Consider the following 15,082-nt stretch of genomic DNA (forward strand, 5'->3'; position numbering starts at 1 on the left):
TCGTACTTGTACGCATTGTTGAATAAATATTTTCAAGTAATGTCCCTACAAATGGAGTAAAACTTATGATAGAATTGGGTGGCAACTAAAACGTTTCTGTCAACATAAGGTACTATAATTGTCATTAATATCGACTCTTTCTTTCTGCTTACGGTTTTTTTAGTATTTGATGTCGAATATTTTTAAGGTCTCCATCGCGGTTCGAGTTGTTATTTCATGTTGATATTTAATTTATTTGCACGGATATATTCCAAAAATATGTTTCTATTACAGAATGCTCACCATGCTTTCTGAGGTCTCAATACCAATTGCCATTCCTGATTTTTTTTATGTTCATAGAAATTTATTTGCTATGCTTAATATTTTATTTTCCTAGGAATGCATCGGCGACGCATCTTTGCAATGTAAGAAAAGTAAAACTTTTGTCGAAAACATAACCACAATGTTTCTTAGGTAAACAATTGATAGGAAATGAAATGAATATAGAACTTGTATACAATATAAAAAAGAGAAAGTAAGTAAACTAAACAATCCGAATGTCAAGATAAAAAAATCGTATCAATTATTAGATCACTTTCACCATCTTGTTGGTCTTCTTATAACTTATGATCTTATCGAGCCAGGTTTTGTTCGACATTCTGGTAATGAGCTCATTCCATCGATGCAATCCACGTTCCATTCATCTCATCCATGTACCGTTTTTCATTTTCTCTAAAAAAATAACTAGAGCGTAAAAGTTCATCATTCAATCTGTTCTGATTGCTAGTTATGTAGTGGGAATGTTTTTCTGCTCATGTACTTCTTTTTAAAATTCCAGTCCCTAGTTTAGGCTATACTTCGCCGATTGGCTGGCTGATCCACTGCTACTTTGTCTTTGTGAAGGAAACTTCCGCACTTATGGTGCCCCGACTACCGGCGGCTATCGCAGGGGACGCTTTCGCGCATTGCGCCGACTTCGTCTTCGGGCTGCAGAAGTGGTTCGACAGTTCCTGTGGTGGATAACGTCCGCACTGGCTACATGCCCGAAGCACTTCCTTCTGCTTTCTTCTTTCTTCAGTAGGTTGGCTGATCGAGTGACAAGGTCGATCCAACAATTCCGGTTAGCAGAAGACTTCCGGTTCGCCGGCGCCTCGACGACCCTTATTACTACGCTTATTCGCTTATCCCTTCTCCATCTATGCTGCAGCTTTGACATTATTTGCGTTGCGACTCTGCTTACCGCTTTCCACGTGTCGTCTTCGTGGCACATTCGCTCTGCGATGTTGTCCGCCCGTAGGGCAGGCATTCCTCTACGTACTTCCGCAAACCTTGGCTGGCGGAAACAGCCATGTCCGTACAGGAACTGTGTGAGGTAAAAGTTCACCTCTCTATGCTCCCTATTTACCTACTTCGACACATTGAGGATGAGCCGCTTCACCAAAGAATCCAGTCTCACCGTCTTCCTTACATTTCTGGTATCTATCCGTTGGTAGCACTCGATATCCTCTGTTAGGGTTATCCAGATTGGCATCACCCCGGCGATAACGCAAACTACCTCCGACGGACTCGGATGGCCATTAGACAAAATACGCTGTTTAACTCCCTGCGGTTACGTTTCGTCTTGAGCGCAGCTCCCAGGCTGGAACTCCGTACCTCAGTATTGATGATGATACTGCTGCAAGAAGACGTTTCGTTCGGCATGATCCTTGCAAACGCATTGACCATTTTAGCCGCATTATCGCAGGAATAGTCGACATGGGTGTTGAAATTCAACCCGCCGTCGATCATCACTCCTAGATGCCTCAAAGCCCGTACGGACGATATGTTGTGCCCTCCTACAGTAATCTGCATCCGTTGGATCCTTCGGCAGTTGCTGACCAGCATCACTTCTTTTTTATGGTGAGCAAGCTGCAGCTTGACTCCACTCACCCAGTTTTCAACTGCGTTGGTGTATGTATGTATGTGTGTTTGTGTGTGTGTCTTATTATGGCACGGCAAATACTGGGTAATGCATACCATTGGTATTTCGCGTACCTGAAGGTATAAAATAGACCCCATTTTGCGGTCCCTAGCCTCTTACCCAGCAACAACCCCAGTGGGAACTCCTCTCCGGGAAGCAAATCTGATCGAGCGTCTGTTTTCCATGTTATGAGTGGCTACCAACAGTGTCTGTTTCCCATGTTATGAGCGGCTGATCATCGTCCGAGTGCCAGTGCACATCATGCTGCATCGTGTCAGCATCGAAAAGCCCCTTCAACGCGATGTAGGTAGCGCAACCCTGGTAAGGTAGCCTACCGAAGATTCTACAGTTACCAAGAAAGGCAAAAGTAGAGCAAACGGATTGATTCAATGGCAACAGACCCGGCAACGAATAAAGGACAACGATTGGAATGTCGGTAAAGACTGGTATGACGCCGAATGTGAACAGTTAGTTGAGGAGAAGAATGCAGCATGGGCGAGATTGCTGCAACACCGCACGAGGGAGAAAGAGGCATGATACAAACGGGCGCGGAAAAGACAAAACTCGATTGAGCAGGAAGATTGAGACCGTGAAGAGACGGAGGAACTGTACCGCGCTAATAACGCACGAAAGTTCTATGAGAAGTTGAACCGTTCACGTAAGGGCCACGTGCCACAGCCCGATATGCGTAAGGACATAAACGGGAACCTTCTTACAAACGAGCGTGAGATGATCTAAAGGTGGCGGCAGCACTACGAAGAGCACCTGAATGGCGATATGGCACACAACGGTGGCGGTATGGTGATGAACCTAGGAGCACGCGCGCAGAACATGCGACTTCCAGCTCCGAATCTCCAGGAAATCCAGGAGGATATCGGCCGACTGAAAAACAACAAAGCCCGTGGGGTTGACCAACTACCAGGAGAGCTATTAAAACACGGTGGTGAGGCACTGGCTAGAGCGCTGCACTGGATGATTACCAAGATTAGGGAGGATGAGGTTCTGCCGCAGGAGTGGATGGAAGGTGTCGTGTGTCCCATCTACAAAAAGGGCGATAAGCTGGATTGTAGTAACTACCACGCAATCACATTGCTGAACGCCGCCTACAAGATACTCTCCCAAATTTTATGCCGCCGACTAACACCAATTGCAAGAGAGTTCGTGGGGCAGTACCAGGCGGGATTTATGGGTGAACGCTCTACCACAGACCAGGTGTTCGCCATACGTCAGGTATTGCAGAAATGCCGCGAATACAACGTGCCCACACATCATCTATTTATCGACTTCAAAGTCGTATATGATACAATCGATCGGGACCAGCTATGGCAGCTAATGCACGAAAACGGATTTCCGGATAAACTGATACGGTTGATCAAGGCGATCGGGTGATGTGCGTAGTTCGAGTTTCAGGGGCATTCTCGAGTCCCTTCGAAACGCGTAGAGGGTTACGGCAAGGTGATGGTCTTTCGTGTCTGCTATGCGCTTTGGAGGGAGTAATACGAAGGGCAGGGATTGACACGAGTGGTACGATTTTCACGAAGTCCGTCCAGTTATTTGGTTTCGCCGACGACATTGATATCATGGCACGTAACTTTGAGAGGATGGAGCCTACATCAGACTGAAAAGCGAAGCTAAACGGATTGGACTAGTCATCAACACGTCGAAGACGAAGTACATGATAGGAAGAGGCTCAAGAGAGGTCAATGTAAGCCACCCACCACGAGTTGGCATCGGTGGTGACGAAATCGAGGTGGTTGAAGAATTCGTGTACTTTTGCTCACTGGTTAACTCAGATAACGATACTAGCAGAGAAATTTGGAGACGCATCAGGGCAGGAAATCGTACGTACTTTGGACTCCGCAAAACGCTCCGATCGAATAGAGTTCGCCGCCGTACTAAACTGACTATGCACAAAACGCTTATTAGACCGGTAGTCCCTTACGGACAAGAGACCTGGACGATGCTCGTGGAGGACCAACGCGCACTGGGAGCTTTCGAAAGGAAAGTGCTGCGGACCATCTGAGGGTGCAGATGGCGGACGGTACGTGGAGGAGGCGAATGAACCATTAGTTGCATCAGTTGTTGGGAGAACCATCCATCGTTCACACCGCGAAGACTGCGGTGCCCGGCCCACATAGCCAGAATGTCGGGCAGGAATCCGGTGAAAATGGTTCTCGACAACGATCCGACGGGAACAAGGAGCCGAGGACAGCGGGCAAGGTGATCGATCAGGTGGAGGACGATTTGCCGACCCTGCGCAGACTGCGTGGGCGAATTGCAGCCATGGACCGAGCTGAATGGAGAAGACTTTTATGTATTGCACAGGCCACTCCGGCCTTAGTCTGGTAATAAATAAATAAATTGGAAAGTCGGATCATGGAACGGGAGAACTTTGAATGAATTCGCACGTGTTTGCCTCCTGGTTCGTGCGCTGCAGAAGGTCGGCGTGAATGTGGCAGCCATCCAGGAAATACGGTGGCCCAGAACTGGAGAACGTGAATTCCGGGCGGTGGATCCCATAGCGAGCACTTCATTCAAGTTCCACATCTGCTATAGTGGCGGTGACGAGCAGAACGAGGAGTTGGCTTCATGGTTATCGCATTTGTATGTTGAGAATGAAGGACAAATTCTTCAACTATAGCCTGATCAGCATCTATGCCCCAACGAACGATAAGCCTGACGACGTGAAGCATGAGTTCTAAGGAGAGGCTTGATAAGGCCTGCGGAGAGTGCCCAACACACGATGTCATCGGGGATGCAAATGCGCAAATTGGAAAAGAAACTTTCTTTTGCCCTGTCATTGGTACGGAAAGCCTTCATTCCGCTACCAACGATAATGGTCTGCGACTTCTAACCTTTGCTGCTGCTAGAGGAATCCCAAGCAACCAGAAGTTCAGATTTTACTTAAATTTACTCTTAACCGAACTAATTGGTTCACTATGGTTCACATCAAGTTCCAAGCATCCTTAACGGAACTTTAAAGTTCACTTAAAGTTCCGTTACATACAAAAAATTACTTAAAATGAGAGCTGATTAAGCCAAAATAGCCCTTCTTATCCGAACTTCTGGTTGCTTGGGATGGCAATAAGCAGTACCTACTTCGCACGTAAAACTATCCGCAAACATACCTGGCAACATTCGAGTGGAGACACTTGCTCACAGATAGACCACGTGCTGATCGACGGACGACATTTCTCAGATGTTATAGATGTAAGGTCTTTCAGAGGTCCGAACATTGACTCGGATCACTACCTTGTAGTTGCAAAAATTTGGGCGCGACTTTCCAGCGTCACGAATTCACGAAACAACAGAACGATGCGTTTCAATATCCAACGCTTGTCAGTTGAAGGAGTTGCTGAACAGTACCACCAGAAGCGGACGAGCGGATAGGAGATGTCACCGGATCTGGCGACGTCAACAGATTGTGGGAAAATATCCACGAAGCTGTGACTACAACAGCGCAGGAAGTGTTAGGCACTGCATAGCGACGCCAACGAAATGGTTGGTTTGATGAGGAGTGCCAGCGAGTGACGGACGAGAAAAATGTTGCTAGGAGTCGAATGTTAGTGGCTCGTACTCTTTCCAACAGAGAGCAGTACAGTGTAGCAAGGGCAGAAGAGAAACGAATCCACCGCAGAAAAAAGGCAACACGAAGAGAGTGTGATAGCTGAAGCGCAGGAGAACATGGATAGAAACTGTAGTGATGGATAGACCGTCAATAGTATTGATCATAGGAGCCTCTGGGTTATGATGAATGTCAGAAAAATAGAATTGCAAATTAGTCATCCAACAAATGTCGAGGAAGATAGAAGCAAAAAGAAAGCTTATCCCATGCATATCCGGTCACAACAGAAACGATATGCGGAGGTTTTACGCAACTGTCAATGGCGCGCAGCATAAAACTGCGTCAGTGCCCGCCATGTGCAATGACCGAGAGGGGAATTTGCTGACAGACAAGACTATGGTGGCAGCCAGGTGGAAGGAGCACTTCGAAGATTTGTTGAACGGTGAAAATGAAGGTGTATTAAGGAGCAGGATGGACATAGTCGGCGACGGTCAAGCTTTGGAACCACCAACGCTGGACGAGGTAAAGAAGGCTCTAAACGAGCTGAAAAACAGTAAAGCTGCTGGGAAGAACGAGATCCCGGTCGAGCTTCTCAAACACGGAAGTGAGCAGCTGCATCAATCAATCCACCATAATATCAAGAAAATATGGGAGGATGAAGAACTGCCTGCCGGCTGGTTGGATAGCTTCATATGCCCAATCTATAAGAAAGGCCACAGGTCACTTCCTTTGTAATTCGACAAATGGAGAGTGGCCATCAGGTGAATGCTATTTATACAGACCTTTCCGCAGCATTCGACAAGATGAATCATCAGACCGCCATTGCGAAATTTGACAAAATAGGCATTAATAACTCCATGCTCGGTTGGCTTCAATCCTATTTAACTGGACGGAGTATGGCGGTCAAAATCGGAGATCAAATTTCACTGCCCTTTCCGGTTTGTTCTGGCGTTCCACAGGGCAGCTATTTGGGTCTGTTTTTATTCCTGTTGTATATGAACGACGTTAATTTTGTGCTCAAATGCCTTAAACTATCGTATGCCGACGACATGAAGCTATATTACTCCATAAAGCATCCTGAAGACGCAATGTTCCTGCAACCACAATTCTAAGTGTTTGCTGAATGGTGCCGCATAAACCGAATGACATTGAATGTCGCAAAATGTTCTGTCATATCTTTCGGCCGCAAACATTCGCTCTTCCTATTCGACTACGCTTTGGCAGATAATCAGCTTCAAAGTGAATCGACAGTCAAGGATCTTAGAGTTTTGATCGACTCGAAAATGACATTCAAGGATCATGTAGCATATATCGTTTCGAGGGCATCTTCACAACTAGGCTTCCTGTTTCGCTTTGCCAAGAAATTCCGGATGTGTACTGTCTGAAATCACTGTTTTGTGCAACCGTTCGCTCAATCTTGGAGTACTCGTCAGTTGTCTGGGCTCCGTATTAACAAAACGAAGCTCAACGCATCGAAGCTATCCAAAGGAAAGTCGTGCGCTTTGCTCTACCACATCAAAGGTGCAGAGATCCGCTCAACCTACCAAGCTACAGTAGCCGTTGTCAGCTTATTAACCTCGACTCTCTTGATGCAAGGCGTAACGTGGCTAGGTCCTGTTTCATCGGCGATCTTCTTCAAGGAAACATCGACTGTCCTACGTTGTTCAGCTTGCTGGACATCAACACTCGTCGCCGTAATCTCCGATCACACTCGTTCATCAATCTCCCTGCAGCCAGAACTAATTATGGACTACATGAGCCGGTCCGTAGCATGTCCCGTTTATTCAATACGTGTTATTCTGGGTTTGATTTTAATGTGTCGCGAGAAACAAATAAGTGTAATTTTCAGCATATTTTTCGCTCTTGACTATAAGCTAACGTATGTACGTAGTTAATGTATTTATTTTAAGATAGCGGTCATTGGGGTGTCTATTTCACCTGTTGACAATAAATCATAATAATAATAATAATAATAATAATAATAAAATATATTATATTAATAATAATAATATAATATATTAATAATAATAATATATTAATAATATAATATATTAATAATAATAATATAATATATTATATTATTAATAATAATATTATAGGTGGGAGCTCAGGTGAAATACCCTGGGCGTCCATGAAAAACCACCATTTTGAGTAGGTGGGAACTGAAGGCCCAATTCCTAAGCACCAATGAAAAACCTCGGGCGAGCACTGGCGCTTGAACCTAGCTATTTAGCACTGTAAAGAATTAAATAACTTTACAGAACCCGTAGCTTCCGGGAATGAAAGCACACCCAAATATGGACTTACGCTCAAGAACAATACCACCCATGCGGTTGCCCGAGGAGGGAGCCCCTACTGGAGCTGGTCCTTTAACGGGGGACAGAGCGAGCGGCCAGCGGCTAGAGGAAGGAGAGGTGCAACAGCGACCCTCTAGTCATCGGGCTCAGCCCGTGCCGACAAGGCAAAACAGAAACGGCAGCAGAAGAAATCACCAAGGCAATGCTGCACCTGCTGATGTTGCTGTGGTTGATCGACGTCAATCACTCACGTTAGCGGGCCGCCGACGGCAACGGATCATGTGGACAAGGGAGATGAATCAGTACGTGATCCGTTGCTACTACGTTTGCACCAGGATGGAGACGGATATGTCCGGCAGACCGGCGATGCTGGAGATGTTCAATGAGAGGTTCCCTCGGTTTGCACCCCAGCTTGACCAGAAGACGTAGAGTACATCAAGCGGGAAGTGCAGAGGGAATTAGGAGAGGAGGAGGAGGAAAGATCGAGCGATACGTCGAGAAGGAGTTCTGTTGGGTTGGATGCATCAATCGCAAGTAACCGTCGCGATTCGATTGCACCCGCCGCTCCAGGACCAACAGTGGAATTGCAACGACAGCAATTAAAGGACGAACTAGCTAATCATATGGGCACAGCAGTTACACAGTTCCGTGGGACAGACCCCATGTCCCGACACCGGATACCCAAGTTGCAGTACTCCTATCGGTTGACGAGTACAGTAAGCATCCTTAACCAGTATATTTTGCCACAGTACTTGGAAACCGTGGAGAACCTTGAGGAGCTGCAATTTATCGTGTATTCGGCTGCAGTGGCTGTTGTAAGAACGTTGGGATTGCGAACGCGCCCACAAGGTGAGAGTGATGGACGCGCACGCCCCAAAGCACGAAAACCCGCGTGGATGCGACGTCTGGAGACCCGCATCGCCACACTGCGGTCAAAGGTTGGTCGATTAACACAGTACAAGAAGGGGAATCGATCAACCAGGCTAGTTCGGAATGTTGCTGAAATTGTGAAACCCACAGAACTCCGTGGATCTCACCGAGGCGAACATAACTGGGAGCCGCGACACCCATGGACAGCGGTGGAGGGCTCTTGCTAAGCGACTGCGACGTTATGGAGAATGTTCGAAGGGGAAGGAGCAAAATCGAATGTTCAACATCAACGAAAGGGAGTTCTACAACCACATCCGAAACGACAAAGCCGACTTTGGCGAGGGCCTTTCGGAGATTGGAGAAGTCACGCGGTTTTGGTCCAATCTATGGGAGAACCCCGTCATACACAACGGCGACGGGTGTGGATGGCAGAAGAAGAGCAATATTGTGGTGGAATTGGAGACATGACCGCTATCAACGTGACCGCCCAAGACATACGTGTGGCTACTCGGTATACCAGGAATTGGGCTGCACCAGGACCCGATTTTGTGCATAATTTCTGGTATAAAAAACTCACAACGGTCCATGGGCGGATGGCGGAATGCTTCAACACGGTACTAGATAACCCTAGGCAGTTACCAGAATTCATCACTAGGGGTGTCACTTATCTTCTGCCGAAGGATCGAAAAGTGTGAACCCATTCAAGTACAGACCAATATCGTGTCTTTCGAGTCTATACAAAGTGCTGTCATCGGTAATAGCGAGGAGGGTGCAGAACCATTGCGACGTCAACAACCTGATGACCGATCAATAAAAATGTTGTCGACGCAACACTCGAGACTGCAAGGATCAGGTCATCATTGATGTAGTCGTTGTTGGGCAGGCCACCCAGAAGCAAAGAAACCTAAGCATGGCGTATATCGACTATAAAAAGGCATACGACTCAGTACCTCACTCGTACCTTCTTAAGGTACTGCAGTTGTATAAGATAGACGGTAACGTCATCAGGCTAATACAGCACGCTATGGGGATGTGGAGCACATCCCTACACATTACCGACGGAGAAAAGGTGTTACGGTCCAGGACTCTCAGCATCAGGAGGGGCATATTCCAAGGCGATACCTTTAGTCCTCTATGGTTTTGCCTTGCCATGAACCCTCTTAGCAGAGCACTCAACCAACACAACTATGGCTATCATTTGAAGAGTGGGGAAAGGAGTACAAACATTACCCACACCTTCTTTATGGACGACTTGAAGCTGTTTGCGGAATCTGTGGAGAAGCTGCATCAATTTCTGCGGCTTGTAACGGTATTCAGCAACGACATCCGGATGGAGTTTGGTATCGATAAATGTCGATCCATACATCTACACCGGGGTCACCTGGTGGATGCCGACAGTTTCCGCGTCAACGAACAGGAGGAGATTCGAAACATGGTTGAAGGCGAAACGTACAAGTTCCTAGGTTTCCTGCAACTGAAAGGAATTCGCCATACGACGATCAAGAAAGAGCTGCAGGAAAAGTTCTTGCATCGTGTCAACGGTATTTTGAAGAGCCTCTTGTCGGCCGGCAACAAGGTGAAGGCGATAAACACGTTTGCTGTGCCCTTGTTGACATACAGTTTCGGGTGGTGAAGTGGACCAAGACTGACTTGGAGGCGTTAGAACGAGCAGTACGAGTGGCGTTCACTAAGCATCGCATGCGTCATCCAAAATCGTCCATTGAGAGAGTCACCCTGCCACGTACAGTAGGAGGAAGAGGCGTCACCGATATACAAACACTATGTGTTTCTCAGATCCAGCAGTTGCGAAGATACTTCGTGGAAAGCCAGAACCGCCACGAAATCTATCGCGCTGTGTGTGAAGCTGACCACGGATTCAGTGCCCTGCATCTGGCGCAGGAGGACTATCAGCTGAATTGCGACATCAAATCTGTCGACGAGATGATCGCATCGTGGAGGCAGAAGGAATTCCATCAACTGGAGCTGGAATATATCGACAAAGCGGCGTCGAATACGTGGCTGGTGCGGGGTGAACTCTTCTCGGAAACAGAAGGATTCATGGTAGCCATCCAGGACCGGGTAATTGCGACGAAGAACTATCGGCACTATATATTGCACGTGGACCGCTGCAGGAAGTGCAATTCAGTAGGAGAGACGATCGAACATATCGTGTCCGGGTGTTCAGCCTTAGCTGATTCAGCCTATCTCGGTCGTCATAACGAAGTAGCCAAGATTGTGCACCAACAGCTTGCTTTAAAGCACAACTTGGTTAACCAGTTTGTCGCCTACTACAAATATGTGCCTGTCCCGGTTCTGGAAAATAGTTTCGTGAAGCTGTACTGGGATCGCGAGATCATAACGGATGTCCTCATTCGTGCCAATCGGCCCGATATTGTGGTCTACGACAAAAGGATGAAGCGGGTAACCCTCATCGACATTGCTGTACCGCTAGACCATAATGTCCAAACAACATTCTCCAACAAGATAACGAAGTACCACGACTTGGCGGAGGAGTTGAAGCAGATGTGGCACCTGGAGTACGTGCGTATAATTCCGGTTGTTATCGCAGCTACCGGAATCGTCCTGAAATCTCTTCTGAGACCCTTAGGAGAGCTGGAAATATCTCACAACCTCCATAGTATCCCAAAGACAGTGGTTCTTGGAACTTGCAGCATCGTAAGAAGATTCCTGAACCACCATAACTAATACATCCGGTGCAAACGTTTATTATAGGATTTTAAGTCAACCGGCGAATGAGATCCACAGAGCCTAATCCCCTTTGGCATTCAGATTGCCCGGGGTAGGTGAAAATTCCCAGCACGCTTGCTGAGGAAGTGCCAAAACTCTATAATAATAATAGTAGGTGGGAACTCAGGTGAAATACCCTGAGCGTCCATGAAAAACCACCATTTCGAGCAGGTGGGAGCTGAAGGCCCAATTCCTAAGCGCCAATGAAAAACCACTCTCGGGCGAGCACTGGCGCTTGAACCTAGCTATTTAGCACTGTAAAGAATTAAATAACTTTACAGAACCCGTAGCTTCCGGGAATGAAAGCATACCCAGATATGGAGTTACGCTCAAGAACAATACCACCCATGCGATTGCCTGAGGAGGAGCCCTACTGGAGCTGGTCCTGGAACGGGGACAGAGCGAGCGGCCAGTGGCTAGAGGAAGGAGAGGTGCAACAGCGACCTTCTAGTCATCGGGCTCAGCCCGTGCCGACAAGGCAAAACAGAAACGGCAGCAGAAGAAATCACCAAGGCAATGCTGCACCTGCTGATGTTGCTGTGGTTGATCGACGTCAATCACTCACGTTAGCGGGCCGCCGACGGCAACGGATCATGTGGACAAGGGAGATGAATCAGTACGTGATCCGTTGCTACTACGTTTGCACCAGGATGGAGACGGATATGTCCGGCAGACCGGCGATGCTGGAGATGTTCAATGAGAGGTTCCCTCGGTTTGCACCCCAGCTTGACCAGAACAAGTTGTACACACGCCAGAGAGCTATTATGTCACATAATATGCTGACTCCAGAAGACGTAGAGTACATCAAGCGGGAAGTGCAGAGGGAACTAGGAGAGGAGGAGGAGGCAAGATCGAGCGATACGTCGAGAAGGAGTTCTGTTGGGTTGGATGCATCAATCGCAAGTAACCGTCACGATTCGATTGCACCCGCCGCCCAGGACCAACAGTGGAATTGCAACGACAGCAATTGAAGGACGAAGTAGCTAATCATATGGGCACAGCAGTTACACAGTTCCGTGGGACAGACCCTATGTCCCGACACCGGATACCCAAGTTGCAGTACTCTTATCGGTTGACGAGTACAGTAAGCATCCTTAACCAGGATATTTTGCCACAGTACTTGGAAACCGTGGAGAACCTTGAGGAGCTGCAATTTATCGTGTATTCGGCTGCAGTGGCTGTTGTAAGAACGTTGGGATTGCGAACGCGCCAACAAGGTGAGAGTGATGGACGCGCACGCCCAAAGCACGAAAACCCGCGTGGATGCGACGTCTGGAGACCCGCATCGCCACACTGCGGTCAAAGGTTGGTCGATTAACACAGTACAAGCAGGGGAATCGATCAACCAGGCTAGTTCGGAATGTTGCTGAAATTGTGAAACCCACAGAACTCCGTGATCTCACCGAGGCGAACATAACTGAGATCCTCGACACCCATGTACAGCGGTTGAGTGCTCTTGCTAAACGACTGCGACGTTATGGAGAATGTTCGAAGAGGAAGGAGCAAAATCGAATGTTCAACATCAACGAAAGGGAGTTCTACAACCACATCCGAAACGACAAAGCCGACTTTGGCGAGGGCCTTCCGGAGATTGGAGAAGTCACGCAGTTTTGGTCCAATCTATGGGAGAACCCCGTCATACATAACGGCGATGGGGTGTGGATGGCAGAAGAAGAGCAATATTGTGGTGGAATTGGAGACATGACCGCTATCAACGTGACCGCCCAAGACATACGTGAGGCTACTCGGTATACCAGGAATTGGGCTGCACCAGGACCCGATTTTGTGCATAATTTCTGGGTATAAAAACTCACAACGGTCCACGGGCGGATGGCGGAATGCTTCAACACGGTACTAGATAACCCTGAGCAGCTACCGGAATTCATCACTAGGGTGTCACTTATCTTCTGCCGAAGGATCGGAACACTTTGAACCCAGCCAAGTACAGACCAATAACGTGCCTTTCGAGTCTGTACAAAGTGCTGTCATCGGTAATAGCGAGGAGGGTGCAGAACCATTGCGACGTCAACAACCTGATAACCGAGGAACAAAAGGATGTCGACGTAACACACGAGGCTGCAATGATCAGGTCATCATTGATGCAGTCGTTGTTGGGCAGGCCACCCACAAGCAAAGAAACCTGAGCATGGCGTATATCGACTATAAAAAGGCATACGACTCAGTACCTCACTCGTACCTTCTTAAGGTACTGCAGTTGTATAAGATAGACGGTAACGTCATCAGGCTAATGCAGCACGCTATGGGGATGTGGAGCACATCCCTACACATTACCGACGGAGAAAAGGTGTTACGGTCCAGGACTCTCAGCATCAGGAGGGGCATATTCCAAGGCGATACCTTTAGTCCTCTATGGTTTTGCCTTGCCATGAACCCTCTTAGCAGAGTACTCAACCAACACAACTATGGTTATCATTTGAAGAGTGGGGAAAGGAGTACAAACATTACCCACACCTTCTTTATGGACGACTTGAAGCTGTTTGCGGAATCTGTGGAGAAGCTGCACCAATTTCTGCGGCTTGTAACGGTATTCAGCAACGACATCCGGATGGAGTTTGGTATCGATAAATGTCGATCCATACATCTACACCGGGGTCACCTGGTGGATGCCGACAGTTTCCGCGTCAACGAACAGGAGGAGATTCGAAACATGGTTGAAGGCGAAACGTACAAGTTCCTAGGTTTCTGCAACTGAAAGCGAATTCGCCATACGACAATCAAGAAAGAGTTGCAGGAAAGTTCTTGCATCGTGTCAACGGTATTTTGAAGAGCCTCTTGTTAGCCGGCAACAAGGGGATACACACGTTTGCCGTGCCATTGTTGACATGCAGTTTCGGGGTGGTGAAGTGAACCAATACTGACCTTAAGGCGTTAGAACGAGCAGTACGAGTGGCGTTCACTAAGCATCGCATGCGCCATCCAAAATCGTCCATTGAGAGAGTCACCCTGCCACGTACAGTAGGAGGAAGAGGCGTCACCGATATACAAACACTATGTGTTTCCCAGATCCAGCAGTTGCGAAGATACTTCGTGGAAAGCCAGAACCGCCACGAAATCTATCGCGCTGTGTGTGAAGCTGACCACGGATTCAGTGCCCTGCATCTGGCGCAGGAGGACTATCAGCTGAATTGCGACATCAAATCTGTCGACGAGATGATCGCATCGTGGAAGCAGAAGGAGTTACATGGAACGCACCCCCATCAACTGGAGCTGGAATATATCGACAAAGCGGCGTCGAATACGTGGCTGGTGCGGGGTGAACTCTTCTCGGAAACAGAAGGATTCATGGTAGCCATCCAGGACCGGGTAATTGCGACGAAGAACTATCGGCACTATATATTGCACGAAAACGTGGAGGACCGCTGCAGGAAGTGCAATTCAGTAGGAGAGACGATCGAACATATCGTGTCCGGGTGTTCAGCCTTAGCTGATTCAGCCTATCTCGGTCGTCATAACGAAGTAGCCAAGATTGTGCACCAACAGCTCGCTTTTAAAGCACAACTTGGTTAACCAGTTTATCGCCTACTACAAATATGTGCCTGTCCCGGTTCTGGAAAATAGTTTCGTGAAGCTGTACTGGGATCGCGAGATCATAACGGATGTCCTCATTCGTGCCAATCGGCCCGATATTGTGGTCTACGACAA

General features: G+C 47.8%; 1 protein-coding gene across 1 annotated transcript in view; it reads right to left on the reverse strand.

The window, feature by feature from the left end:
• The window catches only part of LOC134212138 (thyrostimulin alpha-2 subunit-like), a 125,668-nt gene that overhangs the window by 82,315 nt on the left and 28,271 nt on the right, over window positions 1-15,082 (reverse strand). The gene's annotated exons all lie outside the window — the stretch shown is intronic.

The sequence above is a fragment of the Armigeres subalbatus genome, chromosome 2 (genome assembly GCF_024139115.2).
Source record: "Armigeres subalbatus isolate Guangzhou_Male chromosome 2, GZ_Asu_2, whole genome shotgun sequence".
Classification (NCBI taxonomy): Eukaryota; Metazoa; Arthropoda; class Insecta; order Diptera; family Culicidae; genus Armigeres; species Armigeres subalbatus.